The 14,266-nt window shown below is 35.1% G+C and overlaps 1 protein-coding gene across 8 annotated transcripts in view; it reads right to left on the reverse strand.

Annotated features, from left to right (window-relative positions):
• Nucleotides 1–14,266, reverse strand: part of RICTOR (RPTOR independent companion of MTOR complex 2) — a 128,808-nt gene that overhangs the window by 90,622 nt on the left and 23,920 nt on the right. Inside the window, exon 2 of one of the 8 annotated variants that reach the window (XM_050793400.1) lies at nt 341–422. The exons of 5 other annotated variants lie outside the window; for them this stretch is intronic. The gene's annotated coding sequence lies outside the window, so the exon portion shown is untranslated. Of the gene's footprint in view, nt 1–312; nt 4,201–14,266 lie in introns of those variants that run through there. 2 more of the 8 variants (XM_050793399.1, XM_050793398.1) reach the window with 2 other exon arrangements.

Here is a 14,266-nt window from a genome sequence, read left to right on the forward strand (position 1 = left end):
ACCTGAAATCATTTAATATGCAGGTAGAATTTGTTTTGCTTATATAACATATGACATACTTTTTGATACATAATTCTAAAACTATTATTAATGAAACCTCGAACAAATCCCTAAAGAAACTATTTTTTCAGTCATGCAAGAGTAGTAAATTATAATAAATTAAAGGAGTCAGTACAAATTTAATAAAGCCAAATATGGTAATAACTCAACAGGCCACTATGTTGTCATAAATATATTCTCAGAATATATTCCCCGACATCTTACAGTAACTTCAAGGATCCCTCAATTCTTATCCACTATCCCATCACTTACCTAGCCTTTAATTTTCCATCACTCTTACCTAAACTCTCAGTAGTGTGGATGAGATGTCATTTACTCTAGAGCATTATCTGTGTAGCTCTGTAATTTCTAATATTTTCACTCTAAAACAGGACAGTAAAAAAAACAGGTGAACAATTATGTAACATGAACCAAGATTCTATGAAGGGTTTTAAGCTTTATGAGGACAAGGACATCTTGCTTACAATTATCTTCAAATGCCTACCACAGTCTCTGCCACACAGTAGGCTTTCAAGAATTATATTTCTATATTAAATAATAAATATGTGAGTAAACATTTTTTAAGACCAGGTTGTTGTTGTTAACAGTACTCAGGAGGAGGAGGGTCCAACCAACATTCACTAAGAATGAAGTACATGTCTGGTCATGTACTAACTCCAGTAAGTATTGCTAATTATCCCTTCCAATAGCCCTGTGAAGCAAAACACCAAGAGGACAGAGAAGAAGGAAAAAGAAACAACTATAAAAGGAGTATGTGAAAGAAGGGTGATATGCATATAATGGCCTATCAGGCAGCATGGACCTAAGGAAGCTTTAGTTCCTCTTATTATCTCTTCCTCTAGGCTTCATACAAGGTTTCTCACACTCATGAGCTCCTTCTAATTAAAATCACTTATAAAATGTTTTCTTGAAGGGCTAGAGGCTGACTAGAATCTTGAAGCAAATGTCTAAATATATTTCCATTTATCATCTATAACTGTTCAGAAACGACGATTATTACAGTTAATGACTGACCAGGCTTGTTGATAATGGCCTTAAAGAGGCACTGTAAAGAAAAGGTAGTTAGGCAAACTGAGTAACTACTGGTCCTTTAAATTCTTGCCCACCTTAAGGGAAAACTTCCCCTTAAAAGTTATCTTTGACATTTTCCTCTCCCTGATCTCTCACCTTCAACTGGCCAGCAAAGTGCTATTTACTCCTCTCTAAAGTTTCTGACATCTTTTTCCTTGTTTTAATTGTATCAACCATAGCCGCATTTCAATTGCTCTTCTAACTCATACCTAAATTATGGCAAAAGCTGCACAATGAATTAATTCCCTGTGCTTATATTGCCTCTCTTTCTTCTAATCCAGTCTCCAAGCCACTGTGAGATTAACTGTACAAATCCAGCTTTTATCACTGTATCTACCTTCCTGAAAATTTCAAAGAGAAACTGGGACTGGGAGTAGAGTTCAACAATGTATTCTATGATGTATGTGTGAATACACATAAACAAACACTACAATATATCCCACGAGAAAAGTTGGATACATACAGGACTTCAACAGCAGAACAAAACTAAACAATTACACAAATCTAATATGTAATTATATATTTAATATAATCTATGATTATTGTGAGCAGACATGACTAAAAGTATATGAAGATTACTGTAGTTAGCATTACTTTTCCAAAAGCCAGAAGCAAAACTGTCTCCACTAGCAAAGACACTGGAAGTACATCTTCTCACCCTTATCCACAGGTACGAAAGATGAGAAAAGCATAGCTTCAAACAATCTAGCATTTCCTGAAATTCTAACAAATATTAATTTCAAAAAGTTATATAATTTAGTAGAGAAAGGCTGTATCCCAAGGATAGAATCTCCTAAGGGCCTCTAGTTTATGATAAAATAACTACGCAGAGGAAGTCAAAATTTGCCAAGAGAACCTATTCCATCTTTGGATAGCAAAATAGAACATTTTTTCTTTCACTGATGCCAAAATCTGCCCCTTTGTAATTTCTGTCTATTTGTTCTGTGTAACCATCTGGAATGCAGAGAACAAGTATTATCTTCCATTTACATACTTGAAATAACCATGTTTTCTCTCAAGCAACTGAAGCACATAATAATCTTTTGATCACTGGTATATTTTAAATATAAATACAATGGCAAAAATAGTAAAGAAAAACCTGTCAATTACAATGGCAAGTCAATCAGTTTAACGGGGTTATAATGTTCCTAAAATGTTAAGTTTATCATACTAAAAACCGAACACGGACTTCATTTCTGGTTCCACACAAAAGAGGCCTGGAAGTCATGACATCATTCTAACAAGTAAAAATCTGAACGAACTGAAAAATCAACAACTCTTCTTGAATTTGTAAGAGAAGTGAGGACACAGGGCAAGCCACTACCCCCAAGATCATAAAGACAGACACGAGCATACAGGGAATCGCATATATTAGAAAAGAGGTTCATGAGCAGAAACTGCTGGGAGAACCAGTGCCTAGGTAGGAAAACTGAAGTGCAATCAACCAACTGAACGTTTCATAGCAGTTTCAGAAAAATGACAAACCATGAAGCACTTCTTGAGAGACAATGACATGGACAGAGACAGAGCAACATGGACAGCAAGACGGCACTAGGTCCCTTTAACCTGTCATGCCCTTTGTTTCTCAACCCAACTTGGGGAACAACTTTGTCATTCTTTAGAAATCTAGCTCAGACTAGATTAGCATAGGTTTTTCCTAACCTACAAGCCCCCTTCTCTATGCTCTTATGATACATTCTTCATACTAACATTATAGCTATATATTACACATATCTGACTTATCAGGGTTCCAATATACAGTTAGCGTACCACTGTAATTATTAATACCATCTATTTTCACTTCCCAAAGTATCCCAGGTTGTATTACAAATAACAACCATAAATAATATGATTGCCTTAAGTGTAAACTTCAACTGCAGTGTCTGTTTTTCTTAGGATTACATCTGCTCTATTATCTTCTTCTCCCAGAGACTAGAATTGTGTTTGTTGGCTTCTTGTACCAGTGTCCTACTCTTTTTTTTGGAACAGACTCTTGCTCTGTTGCCCAGGCTGGAGCACTGGAGTGCAACTGTGGGATCTCAGCTCACTGCAACCTCTGCCTCCCGGTTTCAAGCGATTCTCCTGCTTCAGCCTCCTGAGTAGCTGGGATTACAGGTGTGCCACCACGCCAAGCAAATTTTTCTATTTTTAGTAGAGACGGGGTTTCACTATGTTGGTCAGGTTAGTCTGAAACTCTTGACCTCGTGATCCACCCGCCTTGGCCTCCCAAACTGCTGGGATTACAGGAATGAGCCACTGCGCCCGGCCCCCTAGTGTCCTACTCTTACAATAATGATGGCAGGAAGAGTTATGGCAATTTCTGCTGATTTGTAACATATTAAAATTGTGTTCCCTAAAGATGGGAAAAAGAGACACTGGGGACTAACAGGGGAGGAGGAAAGAGGAGTGAGCACTGAAAAACAACCTATTGGGTTCCACGCACACTACCTGGATAACAGGATCATTTGTACACCGAACCTCAGCAACATTCAACTTAACCATGTAACAAACCTGCACATGTACCCCCTGAAACTAAAGGCTGAAAAACAAATAAATACCTATATGCTTTTAACAATAAATAAGTAAATAAATAAATAAATTTTTCTTCTCAAGGACTCCGGGATTCAGATCTACTTTCCTCCCCCTTCAATTTTGAATTATAAACTTACCTCATTTTATACTTTCCTCTTTCTGTGTACATAAAAACATCTTTCTGTAATTCCAAAGAATTGCTCACTTTGAATGATTTCAAGGAGAAAAAGTTATAATTAATGGAAGAAAAAAAGTCCTTGCTCACAGTTTATCATTCTGTACCTTTGGATAAATTAAACAAGTGACATCTACCAGGTCACTCCTCTGACTGTCTTAAAATTCTATTAACAAAAGCCATGTCTTTAATTGGTTTATTATCAGCATGTTATTATATACTGTAACTCTCAAATATAGATGAGGATCAACCTAGGTATAGAACACTAACAGAAAGTGAGCTAGATGTAGTTAATAATTCATTTGAACATAGCATCTATTAAAAGTTGTATAATTTTAGTAATTAGAAGCTATAATTACTATTTTAATTCATTTACGTAGAATATAAGTTTTATAATATAAACAACTTAAAATATTTTAAAATTAAATTTTAAACAGTGGTCCTTCCAAGGTTATTTTTCAAAAAAGTTGTTAACACCATCAATAGAGTGGAACACAGGTTTTCCCCTAGATTGTATTTAATAATTTTATTACTTACATAATTTTAAAAAATAAATCTATACTATAAAAGACAGTTATGAGCTGACCTAGGAACAGCTCTGTATATCTACACAGGTATTTCAATTTCTACATTTTATTCAGTCATAAATTTCAGTGTTCCTCATCTGCCATATACTGCACTAACTGCTAGGAGAGGAACATTAATAAATATATGATCTCACTCCTGGAGATCAAAATTAAATGGGAAAAAAAGAGGGACATAAATATCTAATAGTAATATAATAGACAGGTAGGTAGTAAATACCATGCGAATAAAATAAAAGGAGAGTGCTTGATAGAGATTTCACTAGAGTATAAAACAAGTGAGAATAGGAAACCTGTCTGTTTACAGATGCTCCCCTGGCCTCTGGCACAATGCCAGGAACATGGTGGACTGTCAATAAACAGTGGTTAAAAGAAATACTGAGCAAGACAGTAAGTGACACAAATGTTATTTGGAGATGCTTAACACGAGCTTATTCTTGACAATAAGCAATACATCTTGTAGGCATATAAAATGTGAAGAGCAATATGCACATTAATATGGAAATGTGAAAAAACATGGTACTTTCCTCAATGAACTCAAGAAATAGCAAGAAATTCTATACCTCCAGAAAACAGCATGATGAGAATAAATGAAAATGGAGCTAGATTCCAACAGCTTTCTAAGATATGTTAACTTTTATCTTTCTAAGTTAACATATCTTATATCCTTGGGCAATGGATAATTATTAAGGAAGGCACGTGCAAGTGAATGGCACGATCAGTTTTTTGTGCTTTAGGAATACAACTTTGGAGAGTGAACTGTAGAAGAGGAGAAAGGCAAGTTTAAGTAAAGGTTAAAAAAATTTTCTAAGCAGACAACTTACTCAATAATGGCTTATAGATGGAAAAAAGATAAGAGGGCATAATCAAGGATGAATTCCATATTTCTGGATTGGGTAAATTGATGTATGATTCTATTCACTAACAGGGAATCCTAGAGCAAGTACAGATTTGGGGGAAATTTTCTACCAGCTGTAGTAAGCTTATGCACCAAAAGTAAGTAACAACAAACCTTACAATGTTTTATGTTAATTGGCTATTTGTTCCTACATCAAAAACACTTATATTAGTCAAGAATGGCTACTCTAGAGGCTGATAGTAGGGGGATCCCTACAGCTTGGAAGTTCAAGTCTGCAGTGAGCTATGATCATGCCACTGGACTCCAGTTTGGGTGACAGAGCAAGACCCTGTTTCAAAAATAAAAAAAAAATTTTTTTAATTTAATATGTTTAATTAAAAATTATTTTAAACCACATTTATAGGCTATCAGTTTTCAAGCCTATGTTCTTAAAAAAATATGTAGATTATCATAGAAATACCTATTCCAGGGTCAAGTGTGCCTAGAAAGTTGCCCACAGTAATCTGCATTTATAGGAAGTACCCCAGTGATTCTTATGCACACTAAAATATGAAACATGCTATAAAGGCTGCCAGAATGCAATGCAACTAGATTCTGATATCTCTTTCGGTTATTTAATCTGAAATCTAAGACTAGCACCTACTCTATGAAATATTTTTATCACCTTCAAATGTTACAATATAAAACAACACCACTGACACAAAAATAATAATCACTAATACTATACACACACAGAACCTATACACACACAGAATACTATTGTGCTAATATTTTTGCATGAATAATCTCTTTTAATTTCCACACTAATCATATAAGGTAGGTACTATTATTACTGTCCCCCTGTTAGTAAGTGAGGCTTAGAGACATAGTTCACTTGCCTAGAAGTCACACTAATACCAGACGTGGCAATGAGATCTGAACTTAAGCAGTATGATTCCAAAGTCTACCTTTTATTCCTCAATATATAATACAATACAGACTACCTAGTTGTACTGCCTTGCACAGGACAGTGTACCTTCGGTGTTCATACGGTTCATAATTATGCACTTAATGGTATAATTATTTGATGTTTATTTCCCTATACCATAATTCTGCTTTATTTCACCAATGTGATGTCATCCAAATATCTAAAAAATGGTTGGAAACAGTAACCACACTCAAAAAGTATCTGTTGAATAAATGAACTTACTATTCAGTAATAAATACACAGAAACTTTAAAATATACCAAATTCTGTTTCTTGATCTGGGTTCTGGTTTCTTCTCACCTAAATTAGGCTACTATCAAAAAGACAAAAAAAAAAAAAAAATGTAGGGAGCCATGAACACACCACTGTACTCTAGCCTGGGTGACAGAGCAAGACCCTGCCTCTGAAGAAAAAGACAAAAAGTAACAAACATGGAAAAAGGGGAATTCACATACTGTTGGTGAGAATGTATATTAGTAAATACAACCATTATAGAAAATAGTATAGAGGTGCCTCAAAAAACTAAAAATAGAATTGCCATATGGATGATCCAGCAATTCCACTACTAGGAGTATATATATATATATAGCCAAACGAAATGAAATCAGCATATCAAAGAGAATCAGTAAACCAAAGAGATACCATATTTATTGCAGCACTATTCATAATAGCCAAGATAGAGAAGCAACCTAATTGTCCTTCAATAGATAAATGAAATTTTTAAGTGTGGTATATATGCACAATGGAATATTACTCAGCTATTAAAAAAAAAATCTTATCATTTGCAGCAACATGGACGAACCAGGAGGACATGATCTTAAGTGAAATAAACCAGGCACAGAAAGAAAACACCACACAATCTCTCGTATGTGGAATCTAAAGAAGCTGATCTCATAGAAGTACAGAGTAGAATAGTGGAGGGTAGAGGGGAAACAGAGAAAGACTGGACAATGCATACAAAGTTACAGTTAGAACTTAGGAATAAGTTCTGGTATTCTCTTGTGCAGTAGGGTGACTATGATTAACAGTATTGCATATTTCAAAATAACTAGGAGAAAGGATTTTGAACGTTCTCACCACAAAGAAATGATAAATGTATGAGGTGACTGCTATGGTCTGAATGTTCCCTCCAAAGCTCATGCTGAAATTTCATGCCTGGTGAAATTGGGCTGTATTGAGAGGTGGGGCCTTGAAGAGGTGACTGGATCATGAAGGCTCTGTCCTCATGAATATGAGTTATCACAGGAAAGGAACTGGTGGCTTTATAAGAAGAGAAGAGACTTGAGCTAGCACATTAGCACACTCAGCCCCCTTGCCATGTGATAACCTGTGCCACCCTGGGACTCTTCAATGACAGCAATAAGGTGTCATCAGATAGCAGTCCCTCAACCTTGGACTTCTCAGCCTTTGTAACAGCAAGAACTAAATTCCTTTTCTTATACATTACCCAATGTCAGGTATTCTTTTATAAGCGACAGAAAACTGATTAATCCATTAATGGATATGCTAAATACCCTGATTTGACTTTTACACAATGTATACACATATCAAAATAGCACACTGTACCCTATAAATATGTAATTATTATGTGTCAATTAAAACCAAAATGTTTAAAAATGTTTAAAATATACCAAGCTCCGTTTCGTGCTGGTTTCACAGGTGTCAATCTGTCAAAGATTTATTGAGCAAATATGTATAATAAATTCATGTCTGTCTATTCAATAAATAGTTAAAAAGAAAGAATGAAAAAAGTTTTGTTATTTTGCCAGATATTAAAGACTATGTTTATCGTCCTTTTATAGTAAACAAGACCATGCTTCTTAAATTGACTTTTAACAATCTGGCATTTATAACAGAATAAGTCTCTAGGACACACCTGTGAATTCTAAAATGTAAGAATTGACAAGGGACTTACTATCTTATGATTAGTTATAATAATGATAGTTATAATATGGACATACATAAAAGAGGGAATTAAAAAGATCACACTGCTTCAAAATGTATCTACTTCCCAAACTCTGAGCAACAAGATATGAAATAATATAATTTTCCAAAAACCCTAACCAAACTTATTTCTATTGCTTTGAAAAGGTAAGAACTTTCTAAGAACAAACCTATTTAAATATAATTAACAATGCAATAGCATTTCCCAAATTTGTCACATACAAAATTTTTAAAATGGCAATGCATAGGAAAACAAAAAGAAAAAGGCAAATAAAAATTTAAGCCTGCTGTGTACCTTCAGAAAACCACATTCTGATCATTTTCTATTCCACCCTCTCAAGCATTATATTCATGCAGTGCTAAAAATCATGTTGCCAGGTTGCACTTGCTAGATAAAGAACTAAAGCCTAACCATTCACCTTACCTAATCTTTTAATCATTTCATCTTTGTCTATTTTTACATGGTAGATAATTAGTGAATTTATAAAGATTTTCTGGCACAGATGTTTGAAGGAGAAAATGGGTAAGACCTGCTTAATGGAAAAGGGCACCAAGCGCTTTCTGAGACTTCATCTCTTTCCCTTTTTCACAGTAAACTTAGAATTGAGTACTTGGGCTCATAACACCTGTTAAAAGATAATTTGTGGTAGACAACTGAACCAAATTCACAAAGCACTTTTACTTTGTACACAAAGTATATATGAATATATACAAAGAATTCAAAAGGTCTTCACCAGTCTACGGAAATGACTATCATTCTAAGAAATGTTTTCCTAACATTTTAAAGTTATTTTCCTGCAGAAAAGCAGGAAAACTCTGAGCAACAAGATATGAAATAATTTCATTATAGACTGAAAAATGCAATCTGCAACTTGAACAACCTTTTCTAAGACAGTAAAAATAACTAAAAGCAATTATTAAACATTACTGCATGATCTGCTACAATTTATATGCCTTAGTCTGTTATATTTTACAAAGATACTTGTAAAATCATTAGGCTTCCACAGTCCTCTAATTAGGAATCCTTTATTATAAGAGAAAAAAAATCGGTTTGTCTTTGAAACAATGCACTATGTAAATGAACCGTGTGAAATAATGGAACAGCTGTGCCTAAAGGCTGAGACATTAATTTTGATATATATCCAGTCTAGCAGAATTATTTAGAAGTCAGTTGTATATTTTCATGCACAGCTACTTTCATGCTTCTGCTTTTCTCTATGAAACATGCCTACAGTTCAGATCATTTGTCAGACAGGTGACTTCTATGAAGGTAGTAGTTAAAAGGGCTTACTTACCTTCTTAGAAAGTAATAAGGGACAGCAAAGGTATAAATAGACCTTGGCTGCAGGACACTAGATTTGAGTATGGATTAGCAACCTGAAAAATGTTGTTACCGTATTATTTTCTAATCTTTCCATTTGTATTGATTCCACATCTTATCTTATTCCAGTATTTTTATCATTAGTTATTCACTATTCTTCACGTATCTTCAGTATCTTTCACTAGCTCTGTCTTTAAAAATAAATAAATAAATAATGCTAGCCAGGTGCAGAGGCTCATGCACGTAATCCCAAAACTTTGGCAGGCCAAGTTGGGAGGATTTCTTGAGGCCAGGAGTTCAAGACCAGCATAAGAGCACTGTAAGACTTCTGTCTCTACAAAAATTAGGGGAAAAAAACCAAAAAACAAAAAACAGCTGGGCAGAGTGGTGTGTGCCTGTCGTCCCAGCTACTCAGGAGACTGAGATGGGAAGATCACTTGAGCCCAGGTGGCTGAAGCTACAGTGAACCATGATGGTGCCACTGCACTCCAGTCTGGGTAACAGAACAAGACCCTGTCTCTAAAAACAAAATTAAAAAAAAAAAAAAGAAGAAGAAATGCTTTGCCCATTGTTTCCTATCTTTGAAACATTACTTCTTTTTTTTTTTTTTTTTTTTTTTTTTTTTTTGCCAAATCTGAGACGCAAGTGAATTTATTCTTACCTCATCATCTCCTAAACTTCATCAACTTGGTGTTTAAGGGCATCATTCAAATTAAGCTGTCCTCCTCAAGCTTACCATTTGCCCAGTTCAAAGTTTTTCTCTCAGTTTTTCAAACTTTTTGAATTTTCCATCACACTCCTGACCCATGCTAACCAAATCCACCTTATTTCCTGTGGTTTCTGCAACTACACTGTCTCAGTCCTTTTCATACCTATCCCTCACTGCTCCTTATGTCTTGGTTTAAAGATCTGTATTCCCTCCTCCTGTTCCATATCCTTTAACATTACCTAAAGTTTTAAGTTAAATGAAGGTTGCCAGGAAAAAAAAAAATGTTTTAAATGTAAACAACAACAAAGACAACAAAAATTACCTAAAGTACTATCTCCTTTTCCTCAGGTTTCTCTTTTCACTGTCTCCATCAACTCTTAACAAATTCAATTTTACCCTTTAAGTCAACAATGCCTCAAAAGTTCAATTCTAAAGTTTATCTATAATTAAAAGCAACACATCTCAGTCTGTATGTTTTGTGGTATGTCCACCTCAAATTTAGCATGTCCTATAACCAAAAAATTAATTCATCCTAAAAAAAACTTTTAAAAAATTATATCTTCAAATAATATTACTATTGAAAATAGTAATATGGACTCCATGGAATCTACTCACATCCAGGTAGTCATCAGGTATCACTGAGACACTTCACAACAGTAGTCCCCAAACTTTTTGGCACCAGGGACCAGTTCTGTGGAAGACAGTTTTTCAATGGACAGGATCAAGTGTGGGGGGATGGTTTCAGATGAAATTGTTCCACCTCAGATCATCAGGCATTAGATTCTCATAAGGAGGGCACAACCTAGATCCCTTGGATGTGCAGTTCACAATGGGGTTCATGCTCCTATGAGAATCGAATGCCATCACTGATCTAACAGAAGGTAGAGTAGGTGGTAATGCATGCTTGCCTGCTGCTCACCTCCTGCTATGTGGCCCTGTTCCTAACAGGCCGTGGACTAGTACCGGTGCACAGCCAGGGGTTTGGGAACCCCTGCTTTAGTTCATGTATCTTAGTAACCTCTTACATAGACTACATTATAAGGTATCCTGTTTTTACACAGAATCAGTGTTTTGTACAACATTACCCATTCAAAAACTATTATTTCTTTTAGGAAAAACATATGACTAGACACACTGAGATAAATATTAAGAAGACAAATTCCAGTCAGGCTTTGCTATATGAAATGAGTTTAGGTCAGGTCAGTTTTAACAGGTCAGGTTATTTACGGAAAAAGCTTCCATTCTCAGAGTTTTTAGGTTTTCAAAGTTGTGGAGAAGAGACTATGGACCTATATAATTAATACTACCAAAGTGAAAATGTTGCACTCTTTTCTATAACTAAGTTATTGAAACTGTTACTTTTTCCATTCTTCCAAGACACAAAATATGTAGTGATGTAAAATTTAGATCTTAAGTTGGAAAAAGTTTAACCAAAAGTAAACCATATTGCCCCAGAAATAGTTTGTCAACACAAAGAATTTAACCACAACAAAGAATTTTCCCACTAATTCAGAATAAAAGACTTTGACCATTTAGGATAAAAACATTAATGAAAAGAAGGGTTTCTGGCCCTAAGAACAACTACCTGGCTACCAAAGTGTAGTTGTGGACAATCAACATAGGTATGACCTGCGAGCATATCATAAATGCAAAATCTTGAGCCCTTCCAGCCCTACTGAACTGGACTCTTCATTATGGTAAAATCCCCAGGTGGTCAACTGTGTATTTGTGCAGGAAAAAAAGTTAACCCAGCAGGCCTAACTGCTTATCTTTAAAAAGGCCTGCTTACAAGGTTGACCCTCAGCTGGCATACAGTAACTTAAATTTTGGGAGGTTCTCTAAACTGGTAAGGTGGCTCTCTAAACTGTTTATACAAGCAGTATGTTTTATACGAAATACTTGCTTTTGTTCTGCAAGTTTGGAATTTTGTTATCTGCCAGGTAGAGGGTACCTACTTGGCAATTCCTCAAATAAAAACCCTGGGCACTGAGTCTCTAACGAGATTCCCTGGTTGACAACATTTCACGGGTTGTCACAATTCATAACTGGAGGGAAATAGCAAGTCCTGTGTGACTCTGCTGGGAAGATTCTAGATGCTTGTGCTGGTTTCCCCCAGACTTTGCCCCATGTATCTTTTCCCTTTGCTGATTTTGTGTCATATCTTTTTGCCATAATGAGTTCTAGTGAATCACTGAATCTAAAGATGGTGTCTGGGACCTCCAACAAAGCATTAAATTTCAGAAGCTCTGCTTTAGAGAACCCACATGAAATCCTATTCTCAAAGCTTAAGAGCAGGCCATGAGGACTGTAGGCTAACCCTTGAGTCAATGTAAGACAAGGAATTCATTATGCATAAAGTTAGACCTTAAAAAAGTCTACATCCTAAGAAAAAAGGTAAATTAAAAGAACATCCAACAGAGGTAAACAACAAAGAAAAGCAGTTCTGGGTAACCAAACAAAACAAACAAAAGAGACTCTGCTGAGACTCTGAAGCCACCACATGTGACTTTGGAATATAAATGTACTCTTGCATGGTTAAAGGAAAAAAACACCAAGGTGAGAATCTGAATTTAAAGTAGCCCTTGGTCTATAATGCTCCCAGGCAGCAGGCAGAAGCAAACTCAACCACCAATCCAACCAGATAACCACCCTTACTTAGCCTGGGTAACCTAACAAACATAGGGCATAACCAAAAACCAAGAACATACAAGTAAACAGCAAAACAAGCCATTATAAATAGAAACCAGAAAAAAAGATATAAAAAGACTAAAAATCAGAATTATTCAATGAAATAATAATTATGTTTTATATATCTAAAACAAGGGAGCTGGCAAACTTGTTCATAAAGAGTCATACAGTAAACACTTGAAGCTTTAAAGGTCACACAGTCTCTGTTTCAACTACTTAACTCCACAATGATGGCACCAAAGCAGCCACAGATAAAACTTAAAACAAATAAGCATAGCCACGTGCCAATAAAATGTTATTTACATATGCAATAGCAAGCCAGATTTGCAAGCCATAATTTGCAAACCTCTGGCTTAACGGAAAAAAAGAAGTGAGAAGAACACTTAAGAGAGCATTCAAAAAAAAAAAAAAAAAGATATCGAAAAGATCCATGACAGAATGGAAGGAAGGAAGGAAGGGAGGGAGGGAGGGCAGTCCAAGTAGAACTTCTTGAAATAAAAATATCATAAGTGAAATAAGTCAGTGGAAGGGATGAACAGCATAAACACTGCTAGCAAAAGAATTAATGAACAAAAGACTTAGCTGAAGGTATTATACAGAACTTGGCTTCTCAGAAAAAGAGATGAAACACATAAAGAAGTTTAACAACCAAGAAAGATAATGAGAAAGTCTAACATACATTTAATGAGAGTTCATAAAGGAGGTAACAAGACAAAACGGGGGAAATGCAATACTCAAAAACACGACGACTGACACTTTTCTGGAATTACTCAAAGACTTGAAATACTTAGAATCAGGATGCCCAATGAATCCCAAGGCAGAATAAATAACCATCTAAACACATTTTATTCAAAATGTTTGAAAGAAATGTTTGAAACAAAATGTTTGAAAGAAATATAGACAGAAAAACAGATTACCCAAAAGGAAGGTGATCTAGATGAACAACTTGCTTTTTCACATATATATGTAGTGTATATACATAGTAGATATAGTGTATATATAGTATATATATAGTGTGTGTATATAGTATATATAGCATAGGGTATATATAGTATATATACTATATATAGCATGCTTATGTGAAACTTGCTTTTTCACATATATAGTACACATATATATATAGTATATGTGTGTACACACATATATAGTGTATATGTGTGTACACACATATATAGTATGCTGACCTTGTATGAATCATTGCTCAAAGTACTCCAAGTATCTGTAAAACAATCAGGAAAATTTGAGCATTGACTGAGTATTAGATAATACAAAGAACTTACTGCTGTTTTTTTTTTTCTGAGACGGTGTCTCTGTCACCCAGGCTGGAGTGCAGTGACGCGATCTTGGCTCACTGTAA

Source organism: Macaca thibetana, chromosome 6 (assembly GCF_024542745.1).
Source record: "Macaca thibetana thibetana isolate TM-01 chromosome 6, ASM2454274v1, whole genome shotgun sequence".
NCBI classification, from domain to species: domain Eukaryota; kingdom Metazoa; phylum Chordata; class Mammalia; order Primates; family Cercopithecidae; genus Macaca; species Macaca thibetana.